Source organism: Pelophylax lessonae, assembly GCF_965119305.1.
Source record: "Pelophylax lessonae genome assembly, chromosome: 12".
NCBI classification, from domain to species: Eukaryota; Metazoa; Chordata; class Amphibia; order Anura; family Ranidae; genus Pelophylax; species Pelophylax lessonae.
Window position 1 is genome coordinate 34,531,764 of NC_138779.1, and position 13,722 is coordinate 34,545,485.

The 13,722-nt window shown below is 45.3% G+C and overlaps 1 protein-coding gene and 1 pseudogene across 3 annotated transcripts in view; one reads left to right on the top strand and one right to left on the bottom strand.

The window, feature by feature from the left end:
- Positions 1-13,722, top strand: part of DISP3 (dispatched RND transporter family member 3) — a 225,566-nt gene that overhangs the window by 82,268 nt on the left and 129,576 nt on the right. The gene's annotated exons all lie outside the window — the stretch shown is intronic.
- LOC309568291 lies at positions 6,535-7,625 on the bottom strand (annotated as a pseudogene). The gene is made up of 2 exons: positions 7,599-7,625; positions 6,535-7,401 (listed from the first exon to the last, which is right to left on the bottom strand). The product of its transcript is annotated as an uncharacterized misc_RNA (transcript).

A 13,722-nucleotide genomic window follows, 5' to 3' on the forward strand; every position in this document is an offset into this window, starting at 1 on the left:
AAGTTATATGTCTTTTGAGCTTTGTGGTATTTGCACTCAACACTTGATTGCATTTATCCTTTTATTTATCCATTTATTTCTTCATGCAAGGGGTTTGTTAGCTCTTCCTCCCTGTCTATACGAATTGTGTATTTTCCAGTATACTATTATAGATTTCGTGGCTTGGCTTATGAGATTTAGCTTGTTGTTTTTATTCAGGGTGTATATATACTCTTTGAAAAAGTCTGCCACACATCCGGATCCTGAGGAAGCCCAAATTGTGGGCGAAACGTGTCGATCCATAGTACCGTAGGATGTGCTGTGTTATGTGATAAACCTTTTAGATGTTGTATTTTCATGTGCTATTTTTTTTTTTTTTGTCTTTAATAAAATATATATATATTTTTATGATTTGTTTTCCTTCTGATATTTTTGGGCACATTAAAATCCCCACTCTCCTTGCCTACAGGGTTTTCCCTGTTAGACTTGGTTAATTTTTAGATGGATGGATGGATGGGTAAGATGGATGGAAGAAAGAAAGAAAGAAAGAAAGAAAGAAAGAAAGAAAGAAAGAAAGAAAGAAAGAAAGAAAGAAAGAAAGAAAGAAAGAAAGAAAGAAAGAAAGAAAGAAAGAAAGAAAGAAAGAAAGAAAGAAAGAAAGAAAGAAAGAAAGAAAGAAAGAAAGAAAGAAAGAAAGAAAGATGTGGTCACAAATAGTGTCTGCTGCTTCAGTGTTTTTAGATCTTTTTGTCAGATGTTACTAAGGTTTACTGAAGTATAATTACAAGAATTTCAGAAGTGTCAAAGGCTTTTATTGACAATGACATGAAGTTTATGGAAAGAGTCAATATTTGCAGTGCTGACCCTTCTTTTTCAGGACCTCTGTAATTCTCCCTGGCATGCTGCCAATCAACTTCTGGGTCACATCATGACTGATGGCAGCCCATTCTTCATAATCAATGCTTGTAAGGTGTCAGAATTTGTGGGGCTTTTTTTGTTCACCCACCTCTTGAGGATTGACCACAAGTTCTCAATGGGATTAAGGTCTGGGGAGTTTCCTGGCCATGGACCCAAAATTTTGATGTTTTGTTCCCCATGCCACTTAGTTATCACTTATGGTTTATGGCAGGGTGCTCCATCATGCTGGAAAAGACATTGTTCATCACCAAACTGTTCTTGGGTGGTTGGGAGAAGTTGCTTTCGGAGGATGTTTTTGTACAATTCTTGATTCATGGCTGTGTTTTTAGGCAAAATTGTGAGTGAGCCCACCACTCCCCTGGCTGAGAAGCAAACCCACACATGAATGGTCTCATGATGCTTGACGAGGGGATTAAAGATGATTTGTCTCTATTCTGCTCTGACCATCACTCTCCTCCTCCATTATAAATAACCACATGACCACAGGTTGGAGTTAAATGGCCATAGCAGCCTTTTATTAACAAACTGTATACATAACAGGTAAATAACACGCTAAACCCAGTTTTTTACTGGAGCCTCAAGTTCCCGGTAGGCATCAAAGAAGGAGGTACCTGCGTCCGACTTAATTAGTTAATCCAGCCGCCACAGCACCGGCTCGGAGACCACCAGTCGCAGGTACCAACTACCGGGAGCCGTACCTCAGATGGGTCCCTACCAAGTATAAGTTTGCACCATCTGGGAGCCGTACCTCAGACAGGTCCTGACCAAGTATAAGTTTGCACCATCAGAGAGCCGTACCTCAGACGGGTCCCTACCAAGTATAAGTTTGCACCATCAGAGAGCCGTACCTCAGACGGGTCCCTACCAAGTATAAGTTTGCACCATCTGGGAGCTGTACCTCAGACGGGTCCCTACCAAGTATAAGTTTGCACCATCAGGGAGCCGTACCTCAGACGGGTCCCTACCAAGTATAAGTTTGCACCATCAGGGAACCGTACCTCAGACGGGTCCCGACCAAGTATAAGTTTGCACCATCAGAGAGCCGTACCTCAGACGGGTCCCGACCAAGTATAAGTTTGCACCATCAGAGAGCCGTACCTCAGACGGGTCCCTACCAAGTATAAGTTTGCACCATCAGGGAGCCGTACCTTAGACGGGTCCCTACCAAGTATAAGTTTGCACCATCAGGGAGCCGTACCTCAGACGGGTCCCTACCAAGTATAAGTTTGCACCATCTGGGAGCCGTACCTCAGACGGGTCCCTACCAAGTATAAGTTTGCACCATCAGGGAGCCGTACCTCAGACGGGTCCCTACCAAGTATAAGTTTGCACCATCAGGGAGCCGTACCTCAGACGGGTCCCTACCAAGTATAAGTTTGCACCATCTGGGAGCCGTACCTCAGACGGGTCCCTACCAAGTATAAGTTTGCACCATCAGGGAGCCGTACCTCAGACGGGTCCCTACCAAGTATAAGTTTGCACCATCTGGGAGCCGTACCTCAGACGGGTCCCTACCAAGTATAAGTTTGCACCATCAGGGAGCCGTACCTCAGACGGGTCCCTACCAAGTATAAGTTTGCACCATCAGGGAGCCGTACCTCAGACGGATCCCTACCAAGTATAAGTTTGCACCATCAGGGAGCCGTACCTCAGACGGGTCCCTACCAAGTATAAGTTTGCACCATCAGGGAGCCGTACCTCAGACGGGTCCCTACCAAGTATAAGTTTGCACCATCAGGGAGCCGTACCTCAGACGGGTCCCTACCAAGTATAAGTTTGCACCATCAGGGAGCCGTACCTCAGACGGGTCCCTACCAAGTATAAGTTTGCACCATCAGGGAGCCGTACCTCAGACGGGTCCCTACCAAGTATAAGTTTGCACCATCTGGGAGCCGTACCTCAGACGGGTCCCTACCAAGTATAAGTTTGCACCATCAGGGAGCCGTACCTCAGACGGGTCCCTACCAAGTATAAGTTTGCACCATCTGGGAGCCGTACCTCAGACGGGTCCCTACCAAGTATAAGTTTGCACCATCAGGGAGCCGTACCTCAGACGGGTCCCTACCAAGTATAAGTTTGCACCATCAGGGAGCCGTACCTCAGACGGATCCCTACCAAGTATAAGTTTGCACCATCAGGGAGCCGTACCTCAGACGGGTCCCTACCAAGTATAAGTTTGCACCATCAGGGAGCCGTACCTCAGACGGGTCCCTACCAAGTATAAGTTTGCACCATCAGGGAGCCGTACCTCAGACGGGTCCCTACCAAGTATAAGTTTGCACCATCAGGGAGCCGTACCTCAAACGGGTCCCTACCAAGTATAAGTTTGCACCATCAGGGAGCCGTACCTCAGACGGGTCCCTATCAAGTATAAGTTTGCACCATACTAACCTACCAGGACCTTGTACCCCACTTGCTGCCATGACAAAGAACCACCCCAAAAGAAGAAAGCCTCTGTTAAAACAAAAACCAAAAACAATGGCAGTGGGCTGCACAACCAAAAGTCAGAAAAAACAAGAAAATACAAGAAAATGGGAGGGAGGGTGGGAAATATTCTCCAATGCAGCTTTCCTCTGACTGAAGACTTCCTGAGGCCCCTAGCTTGACCTCTCCCTGTAGCTCCACCCTTTCCTGGCCAAAACAGGAATTAAAAGTCCCACCACTTATATTTTCTATCGTACTGGGCTGAAAACCCCTCCTTGTCCCAAACCCCTTTAACCCCTGTCATGCCGGCCCTCCGTCCATGTCTCTTCTCTCCTTTACTCCGGGCCTCTCTTTACTGCTGGCATGACACAGGACTGATGGTAGCGCTCACCTTTTCTTCTCTGGAGAAGGTTTTTCCGGATTCCCTAAACAATGGGAAGGGAGATTCATCAGAGAAAATGATTTTACCCCAGCCCTGAGCAGTCTAATCCCTGTACCTTTTGCAGAATATAAATCTGTTGCTGATGTTTTTTCCGGGAGGGAAGTGGCTTCTTTGCTGCCTTTCTTGACACCAGGCCATCCTCCAAAAGTCTTCTCCTCACTGTGCATGCAGATGCACTCCCACCTTCCTGCTGCCATTCCTGAACAAGCTCTTCACTGGCGGTGCCCCGATCCTGCAGCTAAATCAAATGTAGTAGATGGTCCTGGTGTTTGCTGGCCCTTGCCCTGAAGCCTTCTTCACAAATGCAGTGGAATCTTTTTTTATGGGATTAGATTAATTTTCATGGCAAAGAGGGACTTTGCAATTCATTGCAATTCATCTGATCACTCTTCATAACATTCTGGAGTATATGCAAATTACTATCATAAAAACTGAGGCAGCAGACTTTTTGGAAATTAATACTTGTGTCATTTTCAAAACTTTTGGCCACGGCTGTAGATAGATTAACTACTTCATTACCGGACACTTTCACCCCTTTACTGCCCAGGCCAATTTTCAGCTTTCAGCGCTGTCGCACTTTGAAAGACAATTGTGCGGTCATGCAACACTGTACACATATGACATTTTTATCATATTTTTTTTTTGGGGACAAAAGAGCTTTCTTTTGGTGGTATTTAGTCCCCGTTCACATACAGGTGACGCTACTTCGCACCGCGACCTCCGAGGTCGCGGTGCGAGCAGCGCGCCGCGACCTCGGAGCGGCCACCACGGACTTCATAACATTGAAGTCTATGGCGGTCGCCTCCTGGTCGCCCCAAAGAAGCTCCGGACCCTTTTTCTAAGTCGGAGCGACTTGTGTCGCTCCTGTTAGAACGGGTCCGCAGCTTTATGGGAGGCGACTTACGGCGACCTGTGAGGCGACCAGGTCGCCTCAGTGTGAACCGGCACTTAATCATCATTGTTTTTTTTTATAATTTTGCTATACAAATAAAAAAAGACCGAAAATTCTGAAAAAAAATGTTTTTCTTAGTTATAAAATTTAGCAAATAAGTATTTGTTCTTCTTCACTGATGGGCCTGCACTTACGGGCACTGATAGGCTCCCCATACTGTTCCTACAAATTTGGGAGCATAAAATTGGCCAAAATGTCTTGGCATTCTGACGCTTTAGGTGTTCCCTTCTCTGGAACTAAGGGGCTAAGCCTTACTCCTGAAAAACAACCCCACACCATAATCCCACCTCCACCAAATGATTTGGACCAGTGCACAAAGCAAGGTCCATAAAGACATAGATGAGTGAGTTTGGAGTGGAGGAACTTGGCTGGTCTGGACAAAGTCCTGACCTCAACCCGATAGAAAACTTTTGGGATGAATTAGAGCGGAGACTGTGAGCCACATCAGTGCCTGACCTCACAAATACGTTTCTGGATGAATGGTCAAACATTCCCATAGACACACTCCTAAACCTTGTGGACAGCCTTCCCAGAAGAGTTGAAGCTGTTATAGCTGCAAAGGGTGGGCCAACTCAATATTGAACCCTACGGACTAATGCCTCTTGTTCGCATTTTGTTGCATAATACTAGTATTGAATTCAACAATGCGTACTAAATGTATGATTTTTTTCGTACGATTCTGCAAAAGCTTCCTGGTTGCGTAGCTGCGTATCGGATAGTACAAAATAAAAACAATGGCAGCCAGGATTTTTCCGGGTTCTTTTCGTGTTTCTGATCATGCGTAGTCTTTGTCTATTGATTTTTAGCGGACGCATACTGTACTGAATAAACGATTGTTGTTCGCTAGGCTATCGTACAACAAAAGTTTTCGTGTTTTTGTTGGACGAAATGTGGTGATTGGCTGTCGAAAGCTGTGTATTAATCAGATTATCGTGCGATCAATTCAAAAGTGATTTTTTTCGTATGATTATCTGATCGTGTGTACGAGGCATAAGACTAGGATGCCATTAAAGTTCATGTGTGAGTAAAGGCAGGTGACCCAATATGTTTGACAATATAGTATAGGGATAGATAGATAGATAGATAGATAGATAGATAGATAGATAGATAGATAGATAGATAGATAGATAGATAGATAGATAGATAGATAGATAGATAGATAGATAGATAGATAGATAGATAGATAGATAGATAGATAGATAGATAGATAGATAGATAGATAGATAGATAGATAGATAGATAGATAGATGCACCAATCAATGGTATATAATTGGATGGATAGATATTTTCATTATTATCTATCCATCCAATTATCTATCCATCCAATCCTATTAGAATTTCTCCTTCTATTGGATATGTAATACAAATCATAGGTGGTGTTTGGAAGTTATATGTCTTTTGATCTTTGTGGTATTTGCACTCAACACCTGATTGCATTTATCCTTTTATTTATCCATTTATTTCTTCATGCAAGGGGTTTGTAAGCTCTTCCTCCTTGTCTATATGAATTGTGTATTTTCCAGTATACTATTATAGATTTCGTGGCTTGGCTTCTGAGATTTAGCTTGTTTTTATTCAGGGTGTATATATACTCTTTGAAAAAGTTTGCCACACATCCGGATCCTGAGGAAGCCCAAATTGTGGGCAAAACGCGTCGATCCATCGTACCGTAGGATGTGCTTTGTTATGTGATACACCTTTTAGATGTTGTATCTTCATGTGCTATTTTTTTTTTTTTGTCTTTAATAAAATGTATATTTTTTATGATTTGTTTTCCTTCTGATATTTCTGGGCACATTAAAATCCCCACTCTCCTTGCCTACAGGGTTTTCCCTGTTAGACTTGGTTCATTTTTAGAGGGATGGATGGATGGATGGATGGATGGATGGATGGATGGACAGATGGATGGACGGATAGATGGATAGATGGATGGATAGATAGATGGATGGACGGATAGATGGATGGATGGATGGATGGATGGATGGATGGATGGATAGATGGATGGATGGATAGATGGATGGATAGAGGGATGGATGGATGGATAGATGGATTGATGGATGGATGGATGGATGGATGGATAGATGGATGGATAGATGGATGGATGGATGGATGGATGGATAGATGGATGGATGGATGGATAGATGGATGGATGTATGGATAGATGGATGGATGTATGGATAGATGGATGGATAGATGGATGGATAGATGGGTGGATAGATGGATAGATGGATGGATAGATGGATGGATAAATGGATGGATAGATGGATAGATGGATGGATAGATGGATGGATAGATGGATGGATGGATGGATAGATGGATAAATGGATGGATAGATGGATAGATAGATGGATAGAGGGATAGATGGATAGAGGGATAGATGGAAGTATAGATGGATAGATAGATGGGTAGATGGATGGATAGATGGATAGATGGAAGTATAGATAGATGGATAGATGGATAGATAGATAGATAGATAGATAGATAGATAGATAGATAGATAGATAGATAGATAGATAGATAGATAGATAGATAGATAGATAGATAGATAGATAGATAGATAGATAGATAGATAGATAGATAGATAGATAGATAGATAGATAGATAGATAGATAGATAGATAGATAGATAGATGTTCTTCATAGAAGAAAGTTCTTTGCCATGGGATTGCCACTTGACTTTCTTTCTCCTTGCAGATAAAACTTTGCGTTCACACAGCCTTTCCTTCCTTCCCTTTAATAAAAGCCAATTATAATCCCCGTGGCATTTATTTCTAAATAAAATATGTACAGCCGTAATAAAAAATGCATAAATGTCACTTTCAGTTGCGCACGGAATCTCCCCCCCCCCAGCCCCCGTCTGCTGACGAAGCGGGATCGCTCTCACCTGTGCCTCTGCGGATTGACACCGCATTGTTCTGCTAAATAGCGCTGTCTTCAGGAATGTGCCGGCGTTCTACAGGAGAGACACAATCTTTAGCTGCGTTTCTGTGGACGTCAGCAGTTTGCACAGGGGGAAAGTACAAAAACCCACTGACAGGCCTGACAGGCTGGGAAAGAACATGCCGAGGAAATTAGGAAGCGGTCTGGGACTGGAGCAAGCTTGGTTATTGTCAGTGTGAAGAATAAATATATTACCAATGCACAGCCTGTACCGCTTACCAGAATTCTCCTGTTAGAATATGAACTCGCATGTCACACACAGAAGAACGCATGTCACAAAGCTGAGGACACTGTCACCTAAAGCCCCCAGGCACAAAAACTTTTGTTTCAATATATCTCACTATAGTAAAAAGGATATAAATCTACTTTGTGTGCACCAAATGTCTTTGCAAACTTGTAAAAGTAGGAGTGACATCATCACTGTGCTGTACATAGCCTAAGCAGAGTGCAGAGCTGTGGGAGGGGCCCACAAGGCTGCCTGCAGAAAACCACAGGAGGGGGCGGAGACAAGACCAGTCACCCTGCACAAGCAGAGGAAGCAGCAGTGAGCGGTCTGTAATACAGGAAGCTTCACACTGAATTACTGCACAGATCTGGAAGAAATGCACTAAGCTCACTGAGATTCAAGAAGAATGCACATGACAAATGTATGTACACAATATTTGCTCATCCTGGAATTCAGTTTAACCACCTCCATACCGGGCCATCACTGGCACTCCGCTTCTACATGTAAATATCATCATTTCTAGATTGCTATCATTGCTAGAAAATTACTCCTAACCCCCAAATATTATATATATTTTTTTTAGCAGAGACCCTAGGAAATAAAATGGCAATTGTTGCAACTTTTTATCTCAGGCGGTATTTGCGCAGCAATATTTTAAAGATGTTTTTTTGGGAAAAAAACTGTTTTATGAATTAAAAAAAAAAAACACTAAAGTTTGCTCAATTTATTTTATAATGTGAAAGATAATGTTACGCTAAGTAAATAGATACCTAACATGTCACGCTTTAAAATTGCGCACACTCGTAGAATGACGCCAAACTTCGGCACTTAAAAATCTCCATAGGTGGCGCTTTAAACATTTTTTACAGGTTACCAGTTTGGGGTTACAGAAGAGGTTTTGGGCTAGAATTGTTTCTCTTGCTCTAATGTTCGCGGCGATACCTCACATGTATGGATTGTAAGCCGTTTACATATATGCGTTCACTTTAGGAACGGGGGCACTTTAAAAAAAAAAAATTATTGTTTATTTTATTATTTTATTTTTACACTTTCCCTTTAATTTTTTTTATCACTTTTATTCCTAATACAAGGAATGTAAACATCCCTTGTAATAGTAATAGTGCATGACAGGTCCTCTTTATGGAGAGATCTGGGGTCAATAAGACCTCAGATTTCTCCTACAAGCTGAAAAGCCTGTAATAAAAAACAAAAAAAACAAAAAAAAAAGATCTCAGCTGTCCAGCCGAGATCACGGCAGTATTGGCAACTCATAAGGTCGCACCCGGGCATTCGAGAGTCATAGAGACTGTTGGGGACCATCTGGTCCTTGGCAGTCTCTATGGTGTACCTCTGCCAACGGCGGATTCCATCTCCAGCTCGCTGATCGCACAGGCGAGCCGGTAGAAGCACCGCTATGATTGTTCTTACGGTGCAGTAAAACGCCGGCTGGAAAAAAATGATATCTGAATGATTCCTGCAGCTGCACCCATCATTCAGATATCCCACTTAAAGCCCTGGATATCATATGACGTCCAGCGGTAAGTAAGTGGTTAAAAAATAAAAAATAAAATAAAAAGAAAAGACCGCTCACTGCTGCTCTCTCTCGTTGTGCAGGATGACTGGTCTTGTCTCCGCCCCCTCTTGTAGTTTTTTGCAGCCTGTAGTGGGTGGGGTTTGCTGGGCCCCTCCCACAGCTCTGCTCTATGCACAGGCTGTGTACAGTGTAGCGGAGAAGTAGTTTAATCTACAGGGTCTCCGCTGATAGACAGGAAAACAGGTAATAATCCAAATAGGCAGGTACAGCATGCAACAATCCAGGTAGCGTTATACCATCCTTCCCTCCCAAGAACTAGACGACACATAGGCTGGGAGTCAAACTAGAATGCCTTGTTTATTGAAAACACAAGAGATCTACACTCTGCCAAAACCCCTCCCTCTTCGAGCCATTCCACACAAACACACATCCCATAATATGCTTACAAGGCAGACAGGAACAATAGGACAATGGAATGCAGGTATTAACAATAACAAACCCCACCCCACTGGCATGGGTCTATGAAACACTTCTACCATTTTCTAGCCATCTGCAATACATCCCCACACATCTCCTGAGGGACACTGCTCAGAAATATGATAGTCCCAAGTGAAAGAGTCCTCACTCTCTCAACACAAACCACACTACAAACACTTGGTTCTTAAAGGTATACACATGCAATAAGTATAATGCATACACGAAGGACAATATACAGTGGCTGTGTTTGCCACATACAGCGCAGTGATGATGTCATTGTTGCTTTCACAAGGTAATATCTGGGTTTGCAAAGGCATATATTAAACACTAAGTCAATTTATATCCTTTGTGGCTATTGAGGAATATATTTTAAATGACAGTTTTTTATCCTCGGCGTTCAACTTTAACAATGTTACATGATGTTCTATGTAGGACCGGCCAGTGCAGCAAGAAATGTCAGGTTCCCATTTAATCCTCGAATACTTATCAACGCTCTTTTTACAACTTTGTTGCAAAGTCTTTCCCATCTGAAATCTGCAATCTTAATAAATATACTTAATAATTTCTTCTGGGTACCCGCAGAACTGAAAGGCTCATTTTATCTGCCCAGTCTGGATGATTAATTAAATTGATTAACAGTGTGGATAATGCGGCTGATGTATTGAGCTATGCCCAGCGCTGTTCAAACAGGGATCTTTATGGGAACACGGCCTTTGAAGAGCGTTATTGAAGAAATCGGTTCGATGAGCAAGCTCATAAATTAAATTACTTGCAAACCTAAACCATTAGGAAGATGGTAACGAGCCATTAACAAGTGGCAGTAAAACTCAACACTAAAATGTTTTTTTTATACCATTATAAATCTAATATGAAAACTTCCGGAGGGGCTTTTGTTTACTGCCCCTAGTGGCTGGTCTGGCTATCTAAACCAGGGGTCTCCAAGGTTATCAGTAAGAGGGACGCAGTGTACATCCGTTTTATAGGTGAATGCATGAAACAAATTCATTCATTTAAATATAATTTGGGGCTCTTTTTTTGTATTCAGTGTAATATGGTTCAGAACAGAGAAAGAACTTCAGCAAAGCAAAGAAATTCCAAACAACGTGAGCCATTGATGGGAAAGGTGCAGATGAAGTTTGTTTTTGTTCAACCTATATTAGAGTCTCCATTTGAATCCCCCATTATGTGAGGGTCCCCATTTACATCAGAGTTCCCATCAGAGCCCCACCTTACATCAGGGTTCCCATCAGAGCCCCTCCTTACATCAGGGTTCCCATCAGAGCCCCTCCTTACATCAGGGTTCCCATCAGAGCCCCGCCTTACATCAGGGTTTCCATCAGAGCCCCACCCTACATCAGGGTTCCCATCAGAGCCATGTCTTACATCAGGGTTCCCATCAGAGCCCCGCCTTACATCAGGGTTCCCATCAGAGCCCCGCCATACATCAGGGTTCCCATCAGAGCCCCGCCTTACATCAGGGTTCCCATCAGAGCCATGCCTTACATCAGAGTTCCCATCAGAGCCCCGCCTTACATCAGGGTTCCCATCAGAGCCCCGCCATACATCAGGGTTCCCATCAGAGCCCCGCCTTACATCAGGGTTCCCATCAGAGCCATGCCTTACATCAGAGTTCCCATCAGAGCCCCACCCTACATCAGGGTTCCCATCAGAGCCATGTCTTACATCAGGGTTCCCATCAGAGCCCCGCCTTACATCAGGGTTTCCATCAGAGCCCCGCCATACATCAGGGTTCCCATCAGAGCCCCGCCTTACATCAGGGTTCCCATCGGAGCCCGCCTTACATCAGAGTTCCCATCAGAGCCCCGCCTTACATCAGGGTTCCTATCAGAGCCCCGCCTTACATCAGGGTTCTCATCAGAGCCCCGCCTTACATCAAGATTCCCATCAGAGCCGTGCCTTACATCAGGGTTCCCATCAGAGCCCCGCCTTACATCAGGGTTCTCATCAGAGCCCCGCCTTACATCAAGATTCCCATCAGAGCCCCGCCTTACATCAGGGTTACCATCAGAGCCTTGCCTTACATCAGGGTTCCCATCAGAGCCCTGCCTTACATCAGTGCTTCAATCAGAGCCCCACCTTACATCAGTGTTCCCATCAGAGCCCCGCCGTACATCAGGGTTCCCATCAGAGCCCTGCCTTACATCAGGGTTCCCATCAGAGCCCCGCCTTACATCAGGGTTCCCATCAGAGCCCCGCCTTACATCAGGGTTCTCATCAGAGCCCTGCCTTACATCAAGATTCCCATCAAAGCCCCGCCTTACATCAGGGTTCCCATCAGAGCCCCGCCTTACATCAGGGTTACCATCAGAGCCTTGCCTTACATCAGGGTTCCCATCAGAGCCCTGCCTTACATCAGTGCTTCAATCAGAGCCCCACCTTACATCAGTGTTCCCATCAGAGCCCCGCCGTACATCAGGGTTCCCATCAGAGCCCTGCCTTACATCAGGGTTCCCATCAGAGCCCCGCCTTACATCAGGGTTCCCATCAGAGCCCCGCCTTACATCAGGGTTCTCATCAGAGCCCTGCCTTACATCAAGATTCCCATCAAAGCCCCGCCTTACATCAGGGTTCCCATCAGAGCCCCGCCGTACATCAGGGTTCCTATCAGAGCCCTGCCTTACATCAGGGTTCTCATCAGAGCCCTGCCTTACATCAAGATTCCCATCAAAGCCCCGCCTTACATCAGGGTTCCCATCAGAGCCCCGCCTTACATCAGGGTTCCCATCAGAGCCCCGCCTTACATCAGGGTTCCCATCAGAGCCCCGCCTTACATCAGGGTTCCCATCAAAGCCCCTCCTTACATCAGGGTTCCCATCAGAGCCCCGCCTTACATCAGGGTTCCCATCAGAGCCCCGCCTTACATCAGGGTTCTCATCAGAGCCCCGCCTTATATCAGGGTTCTCATCAGAGCCCTGCCTTACATCAAGATTCCCATCAAAGCCCCGCCTTACATCAGGGTTCTCATCAGAGCCCCGCCTTATATCAGGGTTCCCATCAGAGCCCTGCCTTACATCAAGATTCCCATCAAAGCCCCGCCTTACATCAGGGTTCCCATCAGAGCCCCGCCTTACATCAGGGTTCCCATCAGAGCCCCGCCTTACATCAGGGTTCTCATCAGAGCCCTGCCTTACATCAAGATTCCCATCAAAGCCCCGCCTTACATCAGGGTTCTCATCAGAGCCCCGCCGTACATCAGGGTTCCCATAAGAGCCCTGCCTTACATCAGAGTTCCCATCAGAGCTCCACCCTACATCAGGGTTCCCATCAGTGCCCCGCCTTACATCAGGGTTCTCATCAGAGCCCTGCCTTACATCAGGGTTCTCATCAGAGCCCTGCCTTACATCAGAGTTCCCATCAGAGCTCCACCCTACATCAGGGTTCCCATCAGTGCCCCGCCTTACATCAGGGTTCCCATCAGTGCCCCGCCTTACATCAGGGTTCTCATCAGAGCCCCGCCTTACATCAGGGTTCTCATCAGAGCCCTGCCTTACATCAGAGTTCCCATCAGAGCTCCACCCTACATCAGGGTTCCCATCAGTGCCCCGCCTTACATCAGGGTTCCCATCAGAGCCCCGCCTTACATCAGGGTTCTCATCAGTGCCCCGCCTTACATCAGGGTTCTCATCAGAGCCCCGCCTTACATCAGGGTTTCCATCAGAGCCCCGCCTTACATCAAGATTCCCATCAGAGCCCCGCCTTACATCAGGGTTCCCATCAGAGCCCCGCCTTACATCAGGGTTTCCATCAGAGCCCCGCCTCAGAAAAGTCTCACCTTACCTTACATACCTGCAGATGACTGTACCAGCAGGG